The sequence below is a fragment of the Muntiacus reevesi genome, chromosome 21 (genome assembly GCF_963930625.1).
Source record: "Muntiacus reevesi chromosome 21, mMunRee1.1, whole genome shotgun sequence".
Taxonomy (NCBI): Eukaryota; Metazoa; Chordata; class Mammalia; order Artiodactyla; family Cervidae; genus Muntiacus; species Muntiacus reevesi.
Genome location: NC_089269.1, coordinates 30450865 through 30470243, shown reverse-complemented (window position 1 = coordinate 30470243; position 19379 = coordinate 30450865).

The window sequence follows — 19379 nt, the reverse complement described above, 5'->3', positions numbered from 1 at the left end:
TTTCTGCCATGCTATATGTCCCTCCCTGGGAAGCCCTGTGGTCTGTTCTTGAGCAGGTTATTAAAGTCAGCTCTGCTAAGTTTGAAACTTCCTCTGCAACTTTCCACTGCAGAAAGAGCACACACACTCTAGACTTGAGATCTCCTACTTCCATCAGCAAAGTCCTGCTTTTATATATATATATGTGTGTGTATATATACACATATATATATTCTCCATGTTATGGAGTATTGTTGTTGTTCAGTTGCTAAGGTGTGTCTGATTCTGCAACCCCATGGACTGCAGCATAACAGGCTTCCCTGCCCTTCACCACCTCCTGGAGTTTGCTCGCACTCATGTCCATTGAGTCAGTGATGCCATCTAAGCATCTCATCCTCTGTCATCCCCTTCTCCTCCTGTCTTCAATGTTTCCCAACATCAGGGTATTTTCCAATGAGTCAACTCTTGACATGAGGTAGCCAGAGTATTGGAGCTTCAGCTTCACCATCAGTCCTTCCAGTGAATATTCAGGACTGATTTCCTTTCGTATTGACTGGTTTGATTTCCTTGTTGTCCAGCATAGTGATAGAGCATAGTTGTTGAGAGGACCAGAATCATATTGGCTGGAGTCAAATTCCACCCCACTGTTAATCAGCTAGGTGAACTGAATTTTTGCATGTGTAAAATGGTTTAGTTTTTTAGACTATGGGTAGTAAATGAGTTAATATATAAAAAGAAATTAGAATAGTCTCTGCCACAACCAAAGTACTCAAAAGTTAGCTGTTGCTAATTGAAAAGGGTTCTTCTGCTTATAATAATAATAACTTATTAAAAGTTTTCTAAATCACAGGAGATAAGTTTCTCTCTACATTCCTCTGCTGTCCTTTCTCATAATCCAAATTTAGAACTACCAGAAAACATTACATGCATACTTTTTAATTGGTCTGTTCTAAAAATAAAGTCCAGTGCAGATATTAGTTAAAATAATCGGGAAGCCAACAGGCTAGTGATGGTGACATTAGGAGGCAGGTAATGTTGTCAGCATCTCACAAACCTGCTTGGGAAGGAAGCACTGCCTCCAACACTACCTGAATACTGCTGTCAACCTTCGGGAAAAGACTACATTTCCTTATGCCGCACTATTAGAGAAACAGTTCAATTAAGTGTTTATTAACAGTATATCATAGAGGAAGAGTCTGTCAAGCAAGATTAAAAGCAAATATTTAACCAGGGAGGAAGGAAGAATTAGGGAGTTTGAGATCTATATGTGCACACTACTATATTTATATTTATTTATTTATTTTGACTTTGCTGGTTCTCCACTGTTGTGTGTGGTCTTTCTCTAGTTGTGAAAAGCAGGGGCCACTCTCCCGTTGTGCTGCCCAGGCTTCTCATTGAGGTGACTTCTCTTGTTGCAAAACAGGGGTTTCTGCAACACAGGTGCAGTAGTTGTGGTGTGCAGACTGAGTTGCCCAGCAGCCTGTGGGATCTTCCCAGACCAGGGATCAAACCCATATCCACACATTGTTATATTTAAAACAGATAACCAAAAAAGGCCAGGGAACTCTGCTCCAAGTTATGTGGCAGCTTGAATGGGAGAGGAGTTTGAGGGATAATGGATATATATGTGTATGGATGAGTCACTCTGTTGTGCACCTGAAACAATACCATAGCACTGTTAATTGGCTATGTTATTATTGTTGTTCAGTCACCCAGTCATGTCTGACTCTTTGCAACCCAATGGACTGCAGCATGGCAGGCCTCTCTGTCCTTCACCATCTCCCAGACTTTGCCCAAGTTCATGCCCATTGCATCAGTGATGCCATCCAAACACCTCATCCTCTAATGCCCTCTTCTCCTTCTGCCCTCAATCTTTGCCAGCATCAGGGACTTTTCCAATGAGTTGGCTGTTCACATCAGAAAACCAAAATGCTGGAGCTTAGCTTCAGCATCAGTCCTTCTAATGAATATTCAGGGTTGATTTCCCTTAAGATTGACTGATTTGATCTTTTTGCTGATAAGCGACTATCAGGAGTCTTCTCCAGCCTCACAGTTTGAAGGCATCAATTCTTCAGCACCCTGCCTTCTTTATGGTCCAGTTCTAACAACTATACATGACTCCTGGGAAGACCATAACCTCGATATATGATCATTTTTTGGCAGAGTAATGTCTCTACTTTTCAACACCCTGTCTAGTTTTGTCATAGCTTTCCTGCCAAAAAGCAATCACCTGATTTCATGGCAGCAGTCACTATCTGCAGTGATTTTAGAGCCCAGGAAGAGGTAGCCGGTCACAACTTCATCCTTTTCCCCTTCTATTTGCCATGAAATAATGGGGCTGGATATCATGATCTTAGTTTTATTAATGTTTAGTTTTAAGCCGGCTCTTTCACTCTTTTCCTCCACCCTCATCCAGAGGCTCTGTAGTCCCCCTTAGCTTTCTACCATTAGAGTGGTATCATCCACATATCTGAGGTTGTTGATGTTTCTCCCTTCTATCATGATTCCAGTTTGTAACTCACTCAGTCCAACAGTCTCATGATGTGCTCAGCATATTGGTTAAACAAACAGGGTGACAGCAGACAGCCCTGTTGTACTCCTTCCTCAATCTTGAACCAATCAGTTGTCCCATACAGGGTTCTAACTGCTGCTTCTTGAACTGCATACAGGTTTCTCAGGAGGCAGGAAAGACGTGTGGGCTGTGGTATTCCCAAATCTTTAAGAGCTTTCCACAGTTTGGTATGATCCACGCAGTCAGAGGCTTTAGCATATTGATGAAACAGAGGTTGATGTTTTTCTATTTTGCTTCCTCTATGAACCAGTGAATGCTTGCAGTTTGATCTCTGGTTCCTCTGCCTTTTCTAAGCCCAGGTTGGATATCTGGAAGTTCTTGGTTCACATAATACTGAAGCCTAGCATGCAAGATTTTAAACACAACCTTACTAGCACAGGAGATGAGTGCAATTAAAGCATTCTTTAGTGCTATCTTTATTGGTAATTGGGAGGAGGATTGACCTTGTTCAGTCCTGTGGCCACTGCTAGGTCTTCCAGGTTTAGTGACATGCCACACCTTGATGGCATCATCCTTTAATGTTTGGAATAATTCTCCTGGAATTCCATTGCATCCACTAGCTTTATTAACAACAGTGCTTCTTAAGGTTCACTTGACTTTACACTCCACAATATCTGACCTTGGGTGACTGACCACACCACTGTAATAATCAGGTTCATTAAGATCTTTTTTGTACAGTCACCCCATGTATATTGGCTATACTCCTATATAAAATACAAACTTAAAAATGAAAAGACATGTTTAAAGCTGCAACCCTTACCCTTAAAGAATGGAATTTCTTTCGTCCACTTGTTCTCTCAGTTTCTACTGGACTTTGAGAAGGGCCTGTAAGGGTCATCAGGGACTGAGGACAAAGTGAATAAGTATGCATTATCCAAGTGAATGATCTGGGTTTCAAGTTTAAATGAAGGTACAAAGAATGACAAATTCAACACACATTCTGAATAAGAAAGGAAAAGACCTTCATGCAGTTTGGAGAAATTTTACTGAAAAACAGACAATAATTTTTAATGATTTTTAAGTATAATAGTTCATAGGATTCCTTCAATTTCTCTATTTTTCCAATATCAAAGCAAGCTTAACATCACGGTTTTATTTCAATTTACATTGTTGTAGAGATCTGATTAACCTACCTTATTACCTATAACTATGGCAAATAGCAGTACTATTTAATGATTTGCAGAAGATGAGGTTTCTGAATGTCATATGCCAGAAAGTGCTCATTTTTTTTTTCTCAGACTATATTTGTCTTCAGTTTGTTATGACACTAAATTTTTCAAAGTCACCTTTAGTTTACAAAAAAAAAAAAAAAAAAAAAATTTAAAATGAAGAAAAAAGTCTCCTTAGGCGTTACACTTCTCTCATCGGAGAAAAGGAAACTGTACAAGGGTATTAAACTGCAGGCAATCAGGAACAGCAATAACACAAACTGGAATCCGCTGAGACCCAAAAGGTCTCAGGAGTGAAGCTGGCTTCCTGGTGGCTAGCATGTGTTCTTATGAGAATTAGAAAGAGTGTCCTTCAAAAGGGCAAAATAAATGTTCAGAAAAATCAAACATTTTCATCAAGGAACTAAATCTAATCCCTCAAATGAGAGAGCCGCACAGGCGGGGAGGCCCTCCCTTGCGAGGCAGAAATGACACTAGAGGCCAGAGGGGCCAGACTGAAGCAGAAACTCCGCAGGCCCATCTGCTGGGAGGTGAGTCAGAAAAGATGTTCCATGCGAGCGGGAACAGAGGCAACCATTCCAGTTGGTACACGAGAATGGGGTTCTGAATCCAAAAAGATGAGGAGGAGAAAAAAGCACGTTAAAATCAGACAAAGAGGAGAACAGGGCAGCTGCTCTGATGGATCCTGACTGATTGGCCGAAGGGCCTTTCCCAGACAGGCTGGGCTTTCCTGAGCTGTAAGGGATGTGAGAGTTTGCTGGGTGACCCTCTGAAAGGGCCAAGATCCCAAGAAATATCTCTATAGCTTCAGGATCACCTTTTAAAACTTTGGTAGGGTTAGAAGTTCCTTGGATTTGCAAGGTCAAAGACACACGACTTTTCTCTGCACTCCTATTTTTTCTTTTGAGTTCCTATTCTTTCTGGGCTTCCCGGGTGTCGGTGATCAAGAATCCACCTGCAATGCAGGAGATGTAAGAAATGCATATTTGATCCCCGAGTCAGGCAGATTCCCCTGGAGGACAGCATGGCAATCCACTCCAGTATTCTGGCCAGGAAAATCCCACAGACAGAGGAGTGTGGAGGTCTGTGGTCCATGGGGTTGCAAAGACTCAGACATGACTGGAACGATTGAGCACATTCTTTCTATTACTCGCAGTTTTCCTTTTAACATGATGTGGCATTTGTTCTATATATTCGACTCAGAGAATTTAGAAGAAAGGAAAATCTCAGTCATTTAAAACCAAAGTTTATTTCTTGCTTATGGTGCATGCGTGAGTTGAGCAGAGGGGATGCATATAGTTCTACTTCATTAATCACTCAGAAATCCAATATGGCGAATGCGCCATCATCCTGGAGATATACTTTGTAAAGCACTGGTCCTCACTTTCCCCTGTGGCAGAAGAAAAGTGGAGAAACCCACGTATGCCTTTCCTCAGTCCAGAATTTATACACATCACTTTAGTGCATGTTGCATAGAGCTCCATTCAACATCCAAAGGCCTAGAAAATGTAGGGAACAAGTGAAATATTTGGTGAACATAACTATCTCTGCTTCATGGGGAGGACTAAGTGCTGCTGGGAAGAGGCTATAAGCAAGTTATATGTGATGTGTTGCATCTGTTTGATGCAGTAGCTTAAAGAACACCATCACTAAGCTGATGGCTTTCCTCACTATGGTGGTGTTGGTTTAGTCACTCAGTCATGTCTGACTCTTGTGATCCCATGGACTGTAGCCCATCAGGCTCCTCTGTTCATGGGGTTTCCTAGGCAAGGTTACTAGAGTTGGTTGCCATCTCCTTTTCCAGGGGATCTTTTGACCTAGGGATCGAACCCAGGTCACTGTAAATGACCCCAATTAGTCATCATCCAGACATTAGCCAGATGTCACTTCCCATGTAGATCATTTCCTCTGGTGCCTGCTTTGTGGTTTTTATATTGATATTTTGCTTTTGCACACTAGAGTTGGTGATTCCATGCCTGCTCTGACTCTCTGACACATGAAGTTGTGTGCCATGATATTGCACAGCAGGTGAAGAGATAGCATCTGTTTTTTCCCCAAAAGTAGCATATTGTGACAGGTGGAATATTTGTCTAGAAAATGTACATAGATTTGGAATTACTTTTCTTGGATTTTTACCTGGCTACTAGCCTTGCAGGTGATAATGAATGGTCAGATGGATCTGGGCAAAAGTATTTGCACTCTGATTATGAATTTGCTTCTTCAAAGTGAAGAATAATACAAAAGTGAAAATGTATCTTTATGAAAAGTGGTTTTTGCATGAGTGTTGATGCCTCTAAGACCTTTTATTTATAGGTAGGTCACATTTCCCAAACTTTTCTCTTGCTGAAAATCAGAGGTGAGATTCAGGAGGCCATTAATCCAGATAGGACCTTCTTACTCAGCTCACGGTGAGAAGGTCTGTGAATAAGGTCAAGTTTAAGTCACTAGCTCAGGTAAAGAGGCACTAAGGAAATATTCTTGGAACAGCCAAATTCATAAATTCAAAACAAGAATTTATGAACTTTGACTCATGCATTCCACCAGTAACATGACTGAAACATAATAACGTTCTTAATTTAAACTGCTTATTGAAACAGTTATATCTCAAACTGTAGAGTAATTTTATTGTGGTAGTGGGGACTGGGAGGGTAATCATATGTTCTGATAGCCATCAAAACCAGTCTCCTAAAGGGATATGGACGAGTCTCCTTAAAGGGATATGGATTTGGAGGCAAAGCTTGTCTCTGTTGCTGTGCAGTCTGCCCTCAAAAAGTTCTTATTTCTCTGAAGCCGATATGTAAACATGGAAGTACACTATGTGTGTATGTTCAGTTGCTTGCCATATGTTATTGAAAATATTATAATATATGTACATCCTTGATTCCCACAGGTGAAAAGCCTCCACGACATAGTGAAGTTGTAGGAAAACTGGGGCGTGAGAGGATGGTCATTCAAGGTCTTGAGTGAATCCCAGGAATGGGCCAACAAGTGAGGGTCCTTAGCTTCTGGCAGGAAAGAATTCAAGAATGAGACATAAAAGAGTGAAAGCAAATTAGGAAAGATATATGCTCCACAGAGTGTGGGCCCCCTCAGAGGCTAGAGTGGCCCTGGGCTGTGGAGGGACTTAGTTTTTAAGGGCTGGATAATTTCATAGGCTAACAAATGGGAGGAATATTCTTGGAAAAGGAGTGGGATTTCCATGAATTGGGGCACTGTTGACTTTTATGGTCAGTTTCAGAATTGTCATGGAACCCGTGGGTGTGTCATTTATCATTCTAGGCTGGAGGTCTACTGGCAGTCAAATCTTCCACCATCTTGGACCTAGTTGGTCTGAGCAATTTATGGCATATCCTGTTCTTAGTGGTGGTGCCATGCTTTTAATGGTTGTGCCCTGCCTCCTTCCGGTTTCAGAATTATAAGAGAATCTTCTTTATGACTGACCCTTTAAGGACTCATTGATGAAGTTATGGTGTATACCATTCTCCTGAATTCTGTGTGTCTCTGTGTGTGTGTGTGTGTGTATGTGTGTGTGTGTGTGTGTGTGTGTGTGTGTGTGTGTGTGTGAGAGAGAGAGAGAGAGAGAGAGATGTTTGCCTTCAATAATCTGTGGGAAAAGGAAAAATGCAGTTTAAAAGCTCTTATGTAGAAGACATTAAATGCTGAATGGCTGTATTTGCATCTGAATTTGCTGCTTAAGGTGCCCTTAATTGCTGATGTGACTTTGCCTAAATTGTCTAATCTTCCTGAGCCTGAGTCTATTACCTCATTTAAAAATGAAGAAGGAAGTGTTGGGTTTCTACAATAACCACACTTCTTTAGCTTTAAAATGAGTGATTTTCAAAACAAGATCAAGGTAAGGAATGCTAGTATAAGACTGGACTCTGTAGATCTTTCAAAGAATGACTTGCCCTTACTGACTGATCATGAACCATGAACCATGCATCAACCCCCAACTAAACAGTCACACAGCCACGCATAAAGTTTATTCCCTTTAGCTGTAGGCTGAAATGTGTTCCCCCAAAGATATTCACCTAAAATCCCTGGGGGAAAAAAAGTGAAGTGAAAGTGATAGTTGTTCAATTGTGTTCAACTCTTTGCAACCCAATGGGCTGTTACATAGCCCATTAGGCTCCTCTGTCCATGGGGTTTCCCAGGACAGAATACTGGAGTGGGTAACCATTCCCTTCTCCAAGGGATCTTCCCCATCCAGTGATTGTACCCATGTCACCTGCATTGCAGGCATATTCTTTACTATCTGAGCCACCAGGGAAGCCTAAAACTCATCAATGATACCTTGTCTTGACAAATGTAATAAAATTAAAGATCTGGAGCTGAGATCAACATGGGTGTTTTGGGTTGGCCCTGAATTCAATGACAAGAGATTGTGTTCTTGTGAGACCCACACTGAGGAGAACAAAACACAGGGGACAAAACAATGTGGTGATGAAGGCATAGATTGGAGAGTTTTGGCCATAAACCAAGGAAGCCTAGAAATGTGGATGGCCACCAGAAGCTGAAAAAGGCAAGGGAGGACTTCTCCCTACAGTCGTGAGAGGGCGGATGGTCCTGCCCTGGCAACTAGATTTCAAACTTCTGGTCTCTGAAACTGCGAGAGAATAAGTTCCTATTGTTAAGTTATCACATTTGTGGCATTAATAATTTGGCATTATCGACTCAATGGACATGAGTTCGAGCAAACTCTAAGAGATAGTGAAGGACCGGGAAGCCTGGCACATTGCAGACCATGGGGTCACAAAGAGTGGGACATGGCATAATGACTGAACAACAACAAAAAATTGTTAGAGCAGCCATGGCAAACTAATGCAAGATTTCTGTATCTCTTTGTTCAATTAATTCCTGCCACCATTAATACAAATTTCAATTCTCCATACCCTCAGAGGACCTATTTCAATAGCATCTTTTTTAAATATTGTGTTTTTTTCTCACCTCCTGCATTTAAGATCAATCTCACCTTCCCCTTTCTCCAATGGCATTTTATTTATGTTTGTTAAAATACTTCTACTATTCCACTGTCTATTTTTCTATCCTGCCCCAGTACCCTACCTGAGTATTGGCATAGAGTCAGCATTGTATAAATATTTCCTGTTCACTATGGGACTGTGATTCATTAATGCTGGATTAGGGCCATGCTTCAAGGAATTATATACAGTCCCAGCACCTAACCTCCTGAATATTTGGCTGCTTTCTTGGAAGTCACATTATGTATTCAGTGTCTTAAAAAATAGGTGACTGGATGACTTGATGGAATACAGGTTATGACAAAAGAGGGAAGATTTAAAAAATAACTTTAAATACTATAGTTACACTCAGTTCAGTTCATTTCAGTCGCTCAGTCGTGTCCGACTCTTTGTGACGCCATGAATTACAGCACACCAGACCTCCCTGTCCATCACCAAGTCCCAGAGTTTACTCAAACTCATGTCCATCGAGTCGGGGGTGCCATCCAGCCATCTCATCCTCTGTCATCCCCTTCTTCTCCTGCCTCCAATACCTCCCATCATCAGGGTCTTTTCCAAGGAGTCAACTCTTTGCATGAGGTGGCCAAAGTACTGGAGTTTCAGCTTCAGCATCAGTCCTTTCAATGAACACCCAGGACTGATCTCCTTTAGGATGGACTGGTTGGATCTCCCTGCAGTCCAAGGGACTCTCAAGAGTCTTCTCCAACACCACAGTTCAAAAGCATCAGTTTTTGGCACTCAGCCTTCTTCACAGTCCAACTCTCACATCCATACATGACCACTGGAAAAACCATAGCCCTGATTAGACAGACCTTTGTTGGCAAAGTAATGTCTCTGCTTTTTAATATGCTATCTAGGTTGGTCATAACTTTCCTTCCAAGGCGTAAGTGTCTTTTAATTTCATGGGTGCAATCACCTTCTGCAGTGATTTTGGAGCCCAGAAAAATAAAGCCTGACACTGTTTCCACTGTTTCCCCATCTATTTGCCATGAAGTGATGGGACCAGATACCATGATCTTAGTTTTCTGAATGTTGAGCTTTAAGCCAACATTTCACTCTCCTCTTTCACTTTCAGCAAGACGTTCTTTAGTTCCTCTTAACTTTCTGCCACAAGGGTGGTATCATCTGCATATCTGAGGTTATTGATATTTCTCCTGGCAATCTTGATTCCAGCTTCTGCTTCTTCCAGCCCAGCATTTCTCATGATGTACTCTGTATATAAGTTAAATAAGCAGGGTGACAGTATACAGCCTTGACGTACTCCTTTTCCTATTTGGAACCAGTCTGCTGGTCCATGTCCAGTTCTAACTGTTGCTTCCTGACCTGCATATAGGTTTCTCAAGAGGAAGGTCAGGTGGTCTGGTATGCCCATCTCTTTCAGAATTTTCCACAGCTTATTGTGATCTACACAGTCAAAGGCTTTGGTATAGTCAATAAAGCAGAAATAGATGTTTTTCTGGAACTCTCTTGCTTTTTCAATGATCCAGTGGACATTAGCAATTTGATCTCTGGTTCCTCTGCCTTTTCTAAAACAGCTTGAACGTCTGGAAGTTCATGGTTCATGTAATGCTGAAGCCTGGCTTGGAGAATTTTGAGCATTACATTACTAGCATGTGAGATGAGTGCAATTGTGCGGTAGTTTGAGCATTCTTTGGGATTGCCTTTCTTTGGGATTGGAATGAAAACTGACCTTTTCCAGTCCTGTGGCCACTGCTGAGTTTTCCAAATTTACTGGTATATTGAGAGCAGCACTTTCACAGCCTCATCTTTTAGGATTTGAAATAGCTCAACTGGAATTCCATCACCTCCACTAGCTTTGTTTGTAGTGGTGCTTTCTAAGGCCCACTTGACTTCACATTCCAGGATGTCTGGCTCTAGGTGAGTGATCACACCTTTTTGATTATCTGGGTCATAAAAATCATTTTTTGTATAGAAGATGTTTAAGGTAGTAAAAATAATCTGTATGATGATATAATGATGCGAGCATCATCATAGGTTTGTCCAAACTTTTAGAATGGATAGTACTGTTGCAGGAAAGGGGATCACTTCCAAGGCCCAAAACTGGGCTCTTGTCTAACACTCAGAAATGAATTGTCTGAGGAGACACATCTTCTGACAAAGCAAGAGATTTTATTGAGAAAGGGCACCCAGGTGGAGAGCAGTTGGATAAGGGAACCCAGGAGAACAGCTCTGTCACATGGCTTGCAGTTTCGGGTTTTATGTTGCTGGGATTAGTTTCCGGGTTGTCTTTAGCCAGTCATTGTGACTCAGAGTCCTTCCTGGTGATGCACACCTTGTTAAGTCAAGATGGATGCCAGAGAGGATTCTGGGAGGTGGTCAGACATGTGGTGTCTCCTTTTGACCTTTCCTGAACTCCTCCGGTTGGTGGAGGCTAATTAGTTCCTTGTTCCTTAGCAGGATCTCCTGTCATAAAACAACTCATGCAAATGGTTACTATGGTGCCTGGCCAGGGTGGGCGGTTTCAGTCAGTGTACTTCCCCTAACAACTGCCCCCCGAGAGACTTCATACTCAAGATACTTCTTGGGAGTTGGGGCTTCGCCTAACAGTACCAACTACGTAGTCTAACTTACGGACTTTGTGATAATGATGTGCCCAGGAAGTCCGTGGTTACAAGTGTTCCCCTCTGGTGGGTGATGTTGTTAATGGGGTAGGCTAAGCATGTTTTGTGGAAGGAGGTGTGTTGGAAATATCTGTGCCTTCCTCTCAATTAGACTGTGAACCTAAAACTGCATGAAAAAAAATTCTTAACAATATTAAAAAGTGGGTTAGCAGTTGTGAAACATGAAGGGATATTTCTTCTGGAGCAGAATTGGAGGCCCCAGAATAACAGGTTTATCTCCTTGAGCCCTTCAGTCAGTTCACACAGACAATTGTCTAACATACACTGTATGTGGGATGGTAAATGGGGTGGTCTTGGTTTAAGAACCCAAATGTTTACATTTTTTAATAGTATGGCAAAAACACAGACAGTTCTCTATTTATTGATGAGGCAATTAAGGCTATAAACAGCTATATAATTTTTGAGAGCAAGTCATTGCCTCTCTGAAACTGGATTTCATGATCTTAATATATCAATCTGGAGGGGCCGCCCACCCTGAATCCTCTTTTAAAAAATACCCACCATGATTGTGCCATACTCATAGTAGAACATTCCATCTCCCTGACAACCTCTATAAACCCAGAGAAAGACACTACTGGACCACCCAAATGTTAATTTTTATAATATGGAAATTCCTCATTGTATAATTATACCATAGCCGAGTTCCACATGTCTAGAACTATACCCATGTGTCAAGGTATGTCACTTACTGCATGCTTTTGCTTAAATCTCTTTAAAGTACTCTTTTTAAAATGATGCCTAATTATCTTTTTCCAGGGAAGGAAATGATGTTTATAACTTCAGCTCTAGGAAGTGTCCTTAGGAAAAAAAGTTCAAAGTGATTTAGAAAGAAGAAAGCTTATTTCTTACCTCAAAAAACAAAAACGTCTCTCTTGAGAAAAACACTAAAAACTATAATTCCCGAAGGGGTCTTATGAGAAAAACAAGCAAATGAAGGAATGTGTTTAGAAGAGAAACTGTGTTTCAAGCTATTGCTCTAGTTCCTGTCTGAGAGCTATAACATATATATATATATATATATATATATATATATATATATATATATATATATATAAAATCATATACATGCATATATATACACATATATATACATATAAATACACATATATACATATATATAATATATGCATATATATATATATAATTTTAAAATGATAAGAGCCATAAAAGAGGAGCATATACGCATAAACAAGGGGCAGAGATAATCACATAGATTGTCTGAATTTATTCCACAGAGCAGATGTAGTTTAAGATATACCTAAAGAACTGAGCCCAGGTGGAGGCCATCAGAGACCACAGTAAGGGTTCCCGGAAAAAATCCTCCCTATTCCAGGCCTGAAACAAAGGAATAAAGTTCATGAGATACTACAGTATTCTCCACAATAAGCCATCACGTGGAGCTAGAAGTGTGGGTCACTCCTTAAGTGAGTAGTCCTCAGTGCGAAGACCTGGTCCAGGAGCTTTGCAGGGACACAAAGAGTTAGGCGGGATTGTACAAGGGTGGGGGCGAAAGTAAAGGAGAGAGAGTAAGCGGGGAGGGAGAGAAGTCAGTGGAGATGAGAGTGAATTATGCAGGGTAAATTTCATTCAGGGACAGACCCAGGAAACTTGAGGTTTCAGACTAAAACTCTGGAGGTAGATGTGAGGTCTCTAAATTACATCTCTACGAACCTTATTCTGAGCCTCATTCTGGAATCAGGATGAGGGACAGTATTTGAAAAATCCCCTAAAATAGAGGACATGGAATCAGATGGAATCATTTAGATGGATTCAGCCTCTTGGCAATCATTCAACAAGTTGAAGTCAAAGAATACACAGGCTGGGAGAAACCTAATATTCTTAGAGTACCTACTCCTGCCCCACAGTTTTAATCTGTGATCTCTTTTAACTTCAAAACAGTCCCCTAGGATATATTTGTTACCTTGATTTTAAAAAATAAAGACTATTAGACACAGAATGATTAAAAAATTTTATCAGAATCTCACTGCTAATGAGTAGTAGAGCCAGGAATGCATGTAATTTTCTATCACCAACATGCAAAATGGAGATGCAATATCAGACTTTGTTATTTGTGGAAATTAGGTTTATGGCTAGATTAATGTGTTCACGGCAACTCTAGCTTCACAACCATCATTCAGCATCCCTTTGAACATGCCTTGTCAGAAGTGATCCAGAGTTTCAGATCTGTAAGTGGTGGTCTCCTTTCGTAGGTGTCCCAGAGTGCTTGCCTTTCATTCATTTGCTAACAAATACTTACTGAGCTTCTTTTGTAAGCTTAGTAAATATGCAAGTGCTTTAGACACATACATCAGTGAATAAAATGATTAATAACAAAAACACCTGTTTTCAAGCAGTTTATATTCTATTTGGGAGTAAATTGGAAATAAATACAAAACACAGTAAAGAAGTAAAGTAAACAGCATTTTGAAAGTTAAGACATATTATAGGAAAATTTTAAAAAATATGGAAGATCTAGAGTGCTAGGAGTGAGGATAGACATCATGCTTCTAGGGTAGTAGACATGCATGTCATTGAGAGGATGAATCTGAGCAAAGGCCTGAAGCAAATGATGGATTTGATGAGCTGAAGTTAAAAATAAAAGAACCATTAGAACAAACACTCTAAAGCAAACATGTTTTCTTCGACATGATTCTTTTACTTTTAAGGAGACCAGGAAAACTGGTGCAGGGTGAGTGAGAAGAATAAGAAAAGATGAAGTCAAACTGGACGGGTAAAGGACAGATCATGAAAAATGTTTCAGGTCATTGCCTGAGCTTTGGCTTTTACTCTAAGTTAAAGGGGTAGATGATGCAGAGAAAGATGTGATATGACTGAAGTTTTTAAAAGATTTAGTCTATCAGCTGTGTTAACAATATATGTAGGAAGAAGGTGGTCTAGAAGTCAGTGGCTCAGATGAGACTGGAATAGTGGATATTCTAGATATTTTATAGATTAAATTATGGATATTTTATAGACATTGATTCAACAAATCTGAGGTGGATTTCATAGAGAGGATTTACTAGCCAATCTCATCACAGGACCACAGTCATGTCTAACTCAATGAAACTAAGCCATGCCATGTGGGACCACCCAAGATGGTCAGGTCATGGCGGAGAGGTCTGACAGAATGTGGTCCACTGGAGAAGGGAATGGCAAACCACTTTAGTATTCTTGCCAAGAGAACCCCAAGAACAGTATGAGAAGGTAAAATTATAGGATACTGAAAGAGGAGCTCCCCAGGTCAGTAGGTGCCCAATATGCTACTGGAGATCAGTGGAGAAATAACTCCAGAAAGAATGAAGGGATGGAACCAAAGCAAAAACAACACCCAGTTGGGGATGTGACTGGTGATAGAAGCAAGGTCTGATGCTGTAAGAGCAATATTGCATAGGAACCTGGAATGTTAGGTCCATGAATCAAGGCAAATTAGAAATGGTCCAACAGGAGATGGCAGGAGTGAATGTCGACATTCTAAGAATCAGTGAACTAAAATGGACTGGAATGGGTGAATTTAACTCAGATGACCATTATATCTACTACTGTGGGCTGGAATCCCTTAGAAGAAATGGAGTAGCCATCATAGTCAACAAGAGATTCCGAAATGCAGTGCTTGGATGCAATCTCAAAAATGATAGAATGATCTTTGTTCATTTCCAAGGCAAACCATTCAATATCACAGTAAACCAAGCCTATGCTCCAATCAGTAACGCTGAAGAAGCTGAAGTTGAATGGTTCTATGAAGACCGACAAGACCTTTTAGAACTAACACCCAAAAAAGATGTCCTTTTCATTATAGGGGACTGGAATGCAAAAGTAGGAAGTCAAGAAACACCTGGAGTAACAGGCAAATTTGGCCTTGGAATACGGAATGAAGCAGGGCAAAGGCTAATAGAGTTTTGCCAAAAGAACGCACTGGTCATAGTCAACACCCTCTTCCAACAACACAAGAGAAGACTCTACACATGGACATCACCAGATGGTCAACACCAAAATCAGATTGATTATATTCTTTGCAGCCAAAGATGGAGAAGCTCTATACAGTTAGCAAGAACAAGACTGGGAGCTGACTGTGGCTCAGATCATGAACCCCTTATTGCCAAATTCAGACTTAAACTGAAGAAAGTAGGGATAACCACTAGACCATTCAGGTATGACTGAAATCAAGTCCCTTATGAAGTGAGAAATAGATTTAAGGGACTAGATCTGATAGACAGAGTGCCTAATGAACTATGGACAGAGGTTCGTGACATTGTACAGGAGACAGGGATCAAGACCATCCCCATGGAAAAGAAATGCAAAAAGGCAAAATGGTTGTCTGAGGAGGCCTTACAAATAGCTGTGAAATGAAGAGAAGTGAAAAGCAAAGGAGAGAAGGAAAGATATTCCCATTTGATGCAGAGTTTCAAAGAATAGCCAGGAGAGATAAGAAAGCCTTCCTCAGTGATCAATGCAAAGAAATAGAGGAAAACAACAGAATGGGAAAGACTAGAGATTCTTCAAGAAAATTAGAGATACCAAGGGAACATTTCATGCAAAGATGGACACAATAAAGGACAGAAAGAGTATGGACCTAACAGAAGCAGAAAGATAATCAGAAGAGGTGGCAAGACTACACAGAAGAACTGTAGAGAAAAGATCTTCACAACCCGGATAATCACAATGGTGTGATCACTCACCTAAAGCCAGACATTCTGGAATGTGAAGTCAAGTGGGCCTTAGAAAGCATCACTATGAACAAAGTTGGTGGGTGTAATGGAATTCCAGTTGAGCTTTTTCAAATCCTGAAAGATGATGCTGTGAAAGTGCTGCACTCAATATGCCAGCAAATTTGGAAAACTCAATAGTGGCCGCAGGACAGGAAAAGGTCAGTTTTCATTCCAGTTCCTAAGAAAGGCAATCCCAAAGAATGCTCAAACTACCACACAATTGCACTCATCTCACACGCTAGTAAAGTAATGCTCAAAATTCTCCAAGCCAGGCTTCAGCAATACATGAATCGAGAACTGCAAGATGTTCAAGCTGGTTTTAGAAAAGGCAGAGAAACCAGAGATCAAATTGCCAATATCCGCTGGATCATCAAAAAAGCAAGAGAATTCCAGAAAAACATCTATTTCTGCTTTATTGACTACGCCAAAGCCTTCGACTGTGTGGATCACAATAAGCTGTGGAAAATTCTGAAAGAGATGGGCATACCAGACCACCTGACCTGCCTCTTGAGAAATCTTTATGCAGGTCAGGAAGCAACAGTTAGAACTGGACATAGACCAACAGACTAGTTCCAAATAGGAAAAGGAGTACCTCAAGGCTGTATATTGTCACCCTGCTTATTTAACTTATATGCAGAGTACATCATGAGAAACGCTGGGCTGGAAGAAGCACAAGCTGGAATCAAGATTGCTGGGAGAAATATCTCAGATATGCAGATGACACCACCCTTGTGGCAGAAAGTTAAGAGGAACTAAAAATCCTCTTGATGAAAGTGAAAGAGGAGAGTGAAAAAGTTGGCTTAAAGCTTAACATTCAGAAAACTAAGATCATGGCATCTGGTCCCATCACCTCATCGGAAATAGATGGGGGACAGTGGAAACAGTGTCAGACTTCATTTTTGTGGGCTCCAAAATCACTGCAGATAGTGACTGCACCCATGAAATTAAAAGACGTTTACTCCTTGGAAGGAAAGTAATGACCAACCTAGATAGCATATTAAAAAGCAGAGATATTACTTTGCCAACAAAGGCCCACCTGGTCAAGGATATGGTTTTTCCAGTGGTCACGTATGGATGTGAGAGTTGGACTGTGAAGAAAGCTGAGCACCGAAAAATTGATGATTTTGAACTGTGGTGTTGGATAAGACTCTTGAGAGTCCCTTGGACTGCAAGGAGATCCAACCAGTCCATCCTAAAGGAGATCAGTCCTGGGTGTTCATTGGAAGGACTGATGCTGAAGCTGAAACTCCAATACTTTGGCCACCTCATTTGAAGAGTTGACTCACTAGAAAAGACCCTGATGCTGGGAGGGATTGTGGGCAGGAGGAGAAGGGGACGACAGAGGATGAGATGGCTGGATGGCATCCCCAACTCGATGGGCATGAGTTTGAGTAAACTCTGGGAGTTGGTGATGGACAGGGAGGCCTGGCATGCTGTGATTCATGGGGTCGCAAGTAGTCGGACACAACTGAGTGACTGAACTGAACTGAACTGAACTGAAGAGAGGATTTGAGAATTATATCCAAATTTTCTTGCCTGAGCAGATGTAATTATGAAGCTGCCATTAAATAAAAGCAAAAACCTATAGAAACATGACTGAGAGGAAATACCAGGAGCTGTTTATTTAACAGGTTAAGTTTGAGATACTTATTAGATTTCTGTGTTACTTGTCTAAGGATGCATGACAAATTACCACTATCTTAGTCTCTTAAAATGGTATCCAATTATTAGCTCATATTTCCTTTGGTCAGAAGTCCAGATGGGTCCTTTGCTAAAGGTTTCACAATGCAAAAATCAAGGATCTATACAAACTGGGCTCTTATTTGTTGATTATGGGAAATAATCCATTTCTAGGTTAATTCAGGTTGTTATCAAAACTCAGTTCCTTGTGGTTGTAGAACTGAGGTGCCTATAGACTTGCTGGTTGTTATGGGAGCGGTCTCTCTCTAGTCATTGTTCCTGGTCCTTCCATCTTCATCACATTAATGCTCCATCAGATTCTTCTCTTGACTCACATCTCTCTGACTTCACCACCTGCATTCTTCTTCTGTTGCCGGCTAGAGAAAGCTCTCTGCTTTTAAAGATCTACTATGACTTGTTTAGTTCCACTCATATAATTTTTCTTTTTGCAACATAAGAACATAATCAGAGAAGTAACATTGAAGTAGGAGAGAATGAAAAGGTGAAAGTCATGGGAATCATCCTGAAATTCTCACTACTGTCATATCCCAGTGTAGAATGTTGAATAAGCAGTTAGATATATCAGACTGGAGTTTGAGAACAAGGTATCAGAAAGATTTGAAAGTTGGTGTCTAAAGTTTTGATTTCTATCTTCCCTACTGCTCCTTAAGCTGGAGCCAGTCACCAAGTGACACTTAGGCAAGGACAAGAATGGAGCAATTGACACAAGGTCAAACATTCAATTTACCTAAAAATTACCTGAAAGAAACATTTCAGTGACTTATTTTATGAGGTGGAGCTGTTAAGAATGTCATGCTTACAGGCATGCAGACTTCACTGACTGTACTGTTTGGTTGCTATTATTTAGAAGAAATCTACTTCAACCTTGCTGGGAGGCGGTAGCTGTTCCCTAAATTGTTCATTTGTTCAATACTAAATGGTCCAACTCTTCTCACCAACTTTAAATAGGTCTACGCCAAAGAAAAATTACATTCCATATCTTTTATTCCAAGAAACTGGTATCAGATCTGGTGCTAAAATTCAGCATCTATAGATGCAGAAGCTTGGCTGCTCAATGGGTGATATATTGAGCATGTCTTCTGGATGGAATAGTAAGTAGTTAGGAAGAAAGCACTTGGACTTATATCACTCATCATCTGGTGAATTAATTAACCTGAGGCTTGACTAATGGCAAGCTATTTTACTGTTAAGGGTGATTAATTAACAAATTCTCCCACCTAGGAATTAGTGCTTATATATGCACATATGCATATATCTGTGCATTAATACATCAATGTGTGTACATACATTATATTATTAAGCATAATTATTTAAAATGTTATTTTCAAGTTGTTTAAAAATAGTTTAAAAAAAAAATTTAAAAAAAAATAGTTTAAATGATTTAAAGGAAAAGCAAAAAATAAAAAAGCCTCTTCCTGGAAATTTCAGAGGCTGATGAACAGTCCCTATGGTCATGTTAAATTGACATCCAACAGAATAGGAAATGGAGCCAGGTGATGGTTTTCTTGTCAGAATCATGAGGCTTAATGCTAGAGGACACAGGGCAAATGAACTGTAAAAGTAATCGTGAGTCACATTTTTTGTCATATGACACAGTCTCCATCTAAGCAGAGGGAACTAGGTGGGTTGGG